Source organism: Tachysurus vachellii, chromosome 4 (genome assembly GCF_030014155.1).
Source record: "Tachysurus vachellii isolate PV-2020 chromosome 4, HZAU_Pvac_v1, whole genome shotgun sequence".
Classification (NCBI taxonomy): domain Eukaryota; kingdom Metazoa; phylum Chordata; class Actinopteri; order Siluriformes; family Bagridae; genus Tachysurus; species Tachysurus vachellii.
In genome coordinates, this window is record NC_083463.1 from 16,193,800 (window position 1) to 16,202,976 (window position 9,177).

The window sequence follows — 9,177 nt, forward strand, 5'->3', positions numbered from 1 at the left end:
CTCTCTCTCTCTCTCTCTCTCTCTCTCTCTCTCTCTCTCTCTCTGTCTCTCTCTCTCTCTCTCTTTGTCTCTCTCTCTCTCTCTCTCTCTCTCTGTCTCTCTCTCTCTCACACACACACACACACACACACACACACATCATCTAATGGTGTTTAATCAATTTTGCACAGAGAGAAACTTTGAGATTGTGTTTTGCTTCTCTGTCAAATTGGTTGCAAATTGTGTAAATAATGTATCTGAGGCATTCAGAGATCACATTCTTCTCTTTCTCTCTCTCTCGCTCGCTTTCTCTCTCTCTCACACACACACACACACACACACACCCACCCACACACACACACACACACACACACACACACACATTCACACTTGCACACATTAGACATTAAAAGGTGTCAGATTGAAGCTCAGTATGAACCTCAGTTGGGGGTCTCTGCCATTAAACCCGCCATCCGCCATTTTATTTATTTATTTATTTTCACAATTTATAAAGAAAGAAACTATTAATGGTCCCAGGCCTACATGGGATTTAGCCAAAAGGTAAAATGAAATGAAACTTCCATATATCTTTCAGATCTCACTGAAATCCCTTCAGCTAAAAAGTGATGTAAGAGACTTTTGAGACCAAGGATTCACATTAAGGTAAAAATGTGCTGCGATCAATAATAGAACTCAAAGAGAGTGGATGTAGAAACGGCATAGACATAGTTTCAGAAGCGGTTTGGAGAAACCTACACAAACTATACATGAATCATTCATAGCATGCCATGACACATAGATTAAAGATGTCTAAAATATTTTGTACATTGTCCGGCACATCTCTTGTCTCATCAGTATCACTCAATGCCAGAACTAATTCAATTCAATTCGATTTTTTTTGTATAACGCGTTTAACAATGAACAGTGACTTAAAGCAGAGTTACAGAACAAATATAGTATAAAAAGTTCAAGATTAATATTAGACTTATATATAAACGTGTTTGTATTTATCCCCAATAAGCAAGCCTAAGGTGACTGTGGCAAGAAAATACTCCCTTAGATGGAAGAGGAAGAAACCTTGAGAGGAACCAGACTCAAGGGAACCTCATCCTCATTTGGGTGAGGCTGGAGGGTGTGATTATAATTCATTATAAACACCAGAGAATTTTATTATGAATAATGTCCTTTCTACAGTCATATACAGTCAGTCATTTGTTTATTGATTAGAAGGTTGTCCACATGTAAATGTCATCTCCTCTTTAAATGTCCAAAATCTTCATGAGGCAGAATCCAAGTGGAGATGAATTAAAATAGCTGTTGTTCATAAAAATATGATAGAATTGAGAAGTTACATAATAGTCTATAATGTGGAATTTCCTCAGCAATTCCAGACCAGAGATTTGTCATGTGAGAGAGTGAGTGAGGGTGATAAAATTACAAAACCTTAACCAAACCCTTCTGACCCAACCTGATATTCATTCCACATAATGTGTCCGACACCCCTGTACTGATTTTTTACTAACACACAATATCCAGTAGGAGCTTCAGCTGAGATGACTGTGGCGTATATAATGATCTATAGCTCCATCATACGCTCTATTATCCTGCCTCCCACATCTCTGACCCCTCGGCTGTGGTGAGAATAGGCGGCTTTCCTATGCCTACGTCCATTTGTTGAAAGGACACAAAGGTGTTTTTTTCCATGGAGCGGATCATTCATCAGCATTACAGGTAAAAAGGTTTTCCGCGTTCTGTAAATATCATCATGGCTTTATGGAAAACTTTTCTGATTGTGTGTGTAGCTCATAAATTACACACTTAGTCTTAATTTTGCAAAAGACAGTTTGAGATGATTTGAATTAGTTAATTCAAATAATTGTAGATTTAACATTGGCAAAAAAGGAGATTGTGCACTCTTCAGTCCTGACAGTAATAGTAATAAATGACTTCTCCATACGGGCGCTGATCCTCTTTTATTTCTGTCAGAGCGAAAGTTCAATGTTTAACCATAACCACCGATGGGTTTTTATTCCTCCATTCTTTTAGATATCATTCGAAAAGATTCTGTTTTAAAGTCTGTCATAAGGGTTCATTGTTCAACCAACATGTCCTATGACTCACTGAACACTTAACCAGCTGTATTGTCTGTGGTGCCTGCCTTTTTTATTTCAGCCTTATTTTAGCTGCCTCACTGAAGCCCAGCACTAACATTACATGTGAATAATTAACGCTTTTTACTAGCGTTTTCTTTGTAACTTTATTTAGCCTTCTAGTCTGCATCTAGACTACTGTGTTGCTAAAAAACAAGACTCCCTGATGTTGTTATGGGCAAGTTGGCAATTCTAAATGTAAACAAACTGACCAGAAGAAAAATAATAAAGTTAATCCATCGAATCCAATACGAAGTGAACAGGCAGCGTTTAGGTCAGGGATCACCAAGTGCTGGACTATGGTCTGGATGCAGACACATGCTAATATTTCATTGTGAAAAACCAAGCAACCAATAAAAATACTGTAGAGAAGCTGATAAACGTATGAAAACAAACTAGTCGTACTTCATTGACTTATTTCTTAAACAAGTAGGAGCTGAGCAACAGAATCAACAGATAACAGATCCTTTATTAAAGTTCACCTAATTTAGCTGAAAGCAGCTTATCAGACCTGGGACTAGCTACAGGGCTAGAAAAGGAGATTTTCACAGACTTTTTTATTTTATTTACTATCACTACTCTGATTAATAAACTAAAGATATGCCTTGATAAAAAAAGAAAGTGACTGTGACATGATGCTTAAGGATGAATAGACAAATTTATTCTCCCTGTGTCAAACTCCAAAAACAGCTCTGAGTTATCTGTTCAGAGTCCATGATGTCAGTCAAAAGTAATAAATCGATGTGACACAAAGTTTGAATTGTCTTATTTATAGCCATAAAATAATGAGGAATGATTAAACATTAAAAAGTAACTGCTGCTGTCATTCAGGCCTGTTTTTACATGCACACACAGCCCTAATCCAGATCTTTGTAAGACAGGAATGTTTTTAGCTGGACCTTCAAAGTTTTGATGAAAACCCCTGTTGAAAGCCCCTGATCTGAGATTTGATTGAGAAGCATTGGCATTTAGAGCAATGCCATTATTAAATGTATGAAGTAGAGTATTCCCGTGAGGACATGCTGCACACAGAGGCAGAGAGGGCAGGAATAGCTGCAGGCTCTGGCTGACCATTTAGTAGCAAACAACTCATCATCTGAACGGTATTCATACACACACACACACACACACACACACACACACACACACACACACACACAAGCACGCGCGTATTCACACCTCATAGTGGAAAGTGACGTTGAATATTTGTGCACTGTGACTGCAGAAGTCGATTTGTGTGATTTATTGTTCCAAGTAAAAAAGTCAAAAATGATGCATGTAGTCAACTAGACAAAATATATCATAAGTGGATGAATTCTAAGAAAGAAAATAGTTGCCTCATAACAAAAGCTTGTAACCACATTTCACTGTTTTTGTTTCTTCTTTTATTATTTCTTTCATTAACTTCCTGTGGATGTTGTATTGACTTTGAATTCATTTATGTGTTCTGCTTTTATCCTTCATGCCATATTTACAGTCTTGGCATGAAGGCTCACATTTCCACATCATTTACACGTTTTCCTCTGGAGAAAATACTAGATTGAGTTGTTCAGCAAATGGCATGTTGTTGCCAGAAGGGTGAAGAAATTGACCAAACATTTCTTACCAGATATAAAGCAATAATTTGCATCAGCAGGTTTTTCTCCACTAAAATGTAGAAGTGAATATCAAGCTCTTGGTTATTAAGGAAAAAGATGTTGCAGTATCAGAATTGAACTTGACTTGCAACAAAATCACCAATTTTAGATTATTATTTTTAATTAAACTCACCACTTATATGCTTGGCTGTTTGTTTGTTAAAATGTGAGAACCGTAAATGACATGTGAACAGATCACTGTGCTGCTTTTCCAGCTGTGTTGAGATGGACCTCAGCTCTAATCCTAATCTCGGATTCTTGCAAATTTATAGATAGAAGAAATTGAATCAGAAGATGACATGTACTATGAAAAATGTTAGAATCCAGATTAAAATCTTTTTTGCTTTAGTCACTTTCGGTGTTTTAGAAATGAATTTCTGCTCCCTAGCAATAAACAAGACAGAGAAAGCCAGATGTGTTAAAGGTATCTGTCTGCCGTCTGTAATATTCTGTATAGTCTTGTGTGGTATCCTGTGTTGTGACCTGCACAGAAAGTTACAGTAATTATTATAAGCCTTAAAATTCGGCCTACACTTTACATGATGTTTATTAGTCGGGTAGAATTCAGAGTGACATCCTGAACTCAGGTTACTGTCTATGTGTCGTTTCTGTGTTCCTGAGACTTTCATCCAGGTTCTCTTGTTTCCAGAAACGTGTAAGAAGGTGGATTGTCTACATTACTTGCACCTTAGTGTGAATGTGTGTGTGTGTGTGTGTGTGTGTTTGTGTGTGTGCAGGATGCCCTGCAATAACCTGATGTCCCATCCACAGTGAATTCTCTCACATTTCTCCCCACGTAACCGGTACAGACTCTGGACCCACTGTGACTCTGAGCAGAATTAAGCAGTTCCTGAAAACGAATAAATGTCCTCTGACCCTTCAGCATGTATTACTCAGTGAACCACAGAGTGTCAGCTAACATGATTAAGATGTCAAGGCTGAAAACAACACTGCTATCTGAGCTAGGATTAGCTTCTGTCTTATGATTAGCTGTTGCATGATACATGGTCATACTAGCTACATTTTTCATACTAATGCAGGCGTCTTTCCCACATACAGTCATGTAGTGCTTCAGTATTCAGTAACCAGCTAAACTAACACATTGCTGTATGACCAGATTTATTATATAAATTGCCTTTGTTTAGTTTTCTTATGATTTATGACTATTTTTTGAGAGGGAAAACACAGATGAATATCAACCATATCAATCATAATGGTCATGGGCATATTTAATATTTTGAATGTCTATTATATTTGTTTAATGAATCATCTTAAGGATCTGCTTTATCCTGGTCAAGGTGAAACTGGAGGCTGTGTACTATGTGTACTATGTGTGCTATGTGGAGGGAGGCAGGAGTACACCCTGTATTCTGAACTGGATGGCAGTCTAAAAGACACAGACGTTCAAGAAAAACAAAACATTTTTACAGTTTCTCTTTAGTGGTTCTCATGTAGGATTTCCATTTAGAGTGCGATATAGTTTATTATAAAGCTATTCCGAGAAAGTGATCTAGTGTCTATCTGCATTGCTGTATTCTTCATATAAATCTGCACTATAATAATAAAACCAAAAAATCTCTTCCTTGTCATATGGGTTTAGTTCCTTTGGCAAGCATCATATATTAAAACAGCTAACCTTTACTCTCAGATACTTGCTTTTACTTATTTCTAATACACGAAAAATCATCTGGTGGAAAAAATAAAGTATAAAACACATTTTAAGTGTAGAATTAATGTAAAGAATTTGCATTATGGATAACTCTGTCTCTCTATAGCATTAGCCTGCTTTATTAGCATTCAGGCAGCACTTAGGCGGTGAAACTTCAAGTGAGTGAAGTAATTAGCCGCTTCAAGGTGATCATTAGCTGGAGCTGTTAGCACAGCTGTGGTGCACCGCACTAACAATCATAAAATGAACAGTGACAACATGAGCCGAGCCAAGAGGAAGACGGGACAAAATATCTTAAAAGGAGAGATGGGAAAAGACGTCATATTTCAGAGATTACGAGAGAAATGAGAGAGAGGTTTGATGCCGCCTAATTGACTTGTTTTTCTACCCAGGTGCGATATCTCTCATTTCTCAAACCCACTCCAGCTTTCTTATTTACTTCCTCAAGTGCAGGATTACTATTCTAGCTGTGTCTAAAAACTATCCAAACTCCAAACTCTCTGTAATATTTTTTTCTCTCTCCTATGTTTTGACAGCAGCTCTTGTTTCTCTTCCTGTCCTCATTCTAGAAAGTTCTTCTTCTTCTTTTTCTTTTCAATCAGGCCTGCACATTGACATGCACTTGTCAGAGGTGTTTTAAAGAGTTCTGCTCCTGACTCTCAGAGGAAAGAGGGGGAGGAGAAGAAAAAGAGAGAAGATGAAAATGTACAGATGAAGAAACATGATAGATGGATTGGTGCAACATGTTGGCAAAAAAAAAAAAAAAAAACAGCAAGCAGACCATTTCTCTTCAAGATCATAACCCATACGAAAACATTCATGCTAGTCATTTTTGTATTCAATTTCTGTAGCTATATACAGTGACGCATCGATGTTCAAATATCTTTACATATATATTATAATAAAGTGACATGAAATGTTTTCATAGGCCACTCTGAACCAAAAAAATACAGCCGATTCCCCAAAGATTCAGTAACACTACTTTTCTTTCTACTCACATGAGAATGATGATAAATGACAATTGCCTATAAATCACCAAGCATAATCCTGGCATGGATGATGATTTATATTTAGATCAGAAAACAACTCACAAAGAGCTGAAGAAACATAACAAAATGTATCAGTAATATATCAGTGTTAATTTCAGTGTCACATTATCTGTAACTTTGGGGCTTAAGCTCCGCCCCCTTTGGCACTGAACTGTTTCTGATATAAATATTCATTTTCTTTATAATCCTTATCAACACTGTGGAAGCATCTTAAACCATACTGAATTTCAATCAGTGTTAAGTTTCTCTTAAAATCATGCTCAGAAGTTGAAATTTTAGATTCACAATCCTAATTAGACGATAATTACAGGGAGATTTCCCATAATGTTGATGAATGTTGGAGTTCTGCTAGATTTATACTAACATAATTCCACTAAAACTATTTGTTTGGTTAGACAGTTAAGATATTTCTGTAAAGATTTATACTCTGGAGAGTGTGTTCACAGTGAAAATGATTTTTAATCCTCGTCAATCAATAAATCATTAAGAAATAACTTGATTTAAGGTTTGATTTATTGTGCATGTGGATGCATATTTAATTAGAAAAAACCTTTATATAAATGTTAGAGTAAATGTTCTTTTCCCCTGTGGTGTCTTGACTTCATATGGAATGAGAGCATTTCAGAAGATGTCAATAAATTTGTATGACGAGTTGAAATTAATCAGCTATTTATACTTTACATAATATATTCCAAATATGAAAGGACCGTAATTCATTGCCAATTATACCACTTAGCCATCGAATATCACTTAATACTATTACTGTTAACACTACTTGAACTATTGCAGGATATTTTTTCCAAGTGAACTAGGAAATAAATCGACAAACAATAAATAAAAGATAAGAAAAACAACAATGAGTCAAACAAACACTAAACATGAATAGATATGATTTAAATTCAAAGATTAAATACATTTATATAAATGTAACAGAGATAGGTTAAATATCCTAATAATTAAAATTAGGAATAAATTAGTTTAGAAGTGATTTGTGTTTCTTATTTGATGACGATTGAATAGGAACTCGACTGAATCCACCTTTAATGTGTAAATGACCTGCCAGCGATGTACGAGGCCTAAAACGATCCTAATACAATTACAAATGCAAGGCTGATGTCACATAACAAGTCTGTTTCTAAAGATATAATATGGTTTAGAAAGAAGTTTCACTGTCTTTTCTCTGCACTACAGCACTTTAGAGTCAAAATGATGGCAGTAATGGTTGAACTTGCGACTGCCTTTAAAAGCATTTCATCCCTAAGAGGTCCATTTCGAGCCATTCAGGACTCATGCACATTCACTCTAAGTAAAATTTATTTCAGAACAGCAATCTAAACAAAGAAATATTGTTTTCATGTTTGACGTCTAGAATGACGTCTGTTGTGCATCAATGCTATTGTAAAGTCTGTAATAGTTAAACAGAAAAACATCACGAGCTGGATGTTGTGTCTGTGGACATTCTGGCTAATATGCAATCATCTTCCTTCATTTCTTTATTTATTCCTTCGTTCAGCAATCGCTTCATTGTGGATCTGAAGCCTATCCCAGGTGTGAACATCCTAACACTGGATGTGAACTGAGAATTCTTCCTACTTTTGATGCCAGTCCAGTGAGAAGCACAATGCACACAGACACAGTCACAGACTCATTCACACTTAGGGGCAATTTGAATATATCCAATTCACCTTCTGTCATGTTTAGTGAGGAGTAGAAATCCTTGATTTTTGACCAAATCATGCCTTGGCAGGTTGAATGTGATTGCCTCAGTAGTTAAGGCTTTGAACAAATAATCAGAAGGTTGTGAGTCTATATTTCATGACTGCCAAGCTGCTAGTGATGGCTCCTGATAAAAGCGTTGAATGAATTTAAAGGTAAATGACTCACTCTGTGCTGTTGCTGTGTGTGTTTCTGCTCATAGCTACATGTAATGATTCATGTAAAGATCCATTTGCCAGTTAATTTTTTTTGATGTTGTATGATGAAGGTGTAGTGTGTTTTGTGATGAAATACATTATGGAGCTTTTTTCTTTGTAGGCGTAGGAATCCAAATCGGCTACAAATGCTTTTACATGAAAGCTGACAGTGTGAACTTTAACCCAGCTAGTGATTGTGACATTTCAATAAATTCACAATTTAATCACAGGCATGGCCCAACCCCGCTAGGACTAAATGCTTTTTTTTTTTTTTTTTTTTTTTTATTATTGGAAGAGTGAGTTGTTTGATTCTAAGAACAGAGAAGCAGCAATGAAAGAAGAAGCTTTGAGGTCAGTCGCTCTTGATCACTCCCTGACTTTTAGGGGAAGACTAAAACTATTTTCTAGGGTACACTATCAACTCATCCGAGACAGAGTTACAGGAAATGCAGAGTGAACTGACACGCCCGAGAGGACACATGCAGATCAGATGCTGAGATGTGCAGAGAAGGAACATTTCAGGACAAAAAGGAGTGCAAATCAGCATTTTGGAGTATAGTGACGGGACAATTTAGGACAGACAGGACTTACATTTATTACCCCCAAGTGTGCTTATGCATGTTGTGTTCGAAAGCAAATAAGCGAGAAGTGTCTCTGAAGATGGAGTGTGTGAATGAAAACACGAGATTGGGATCTGTGTGTGCCTCAGCAGCAGATGAGCTTTTGTGTGAAGTGTGCACTAGGGAGCACATGCATACACACACACACATACACACACAC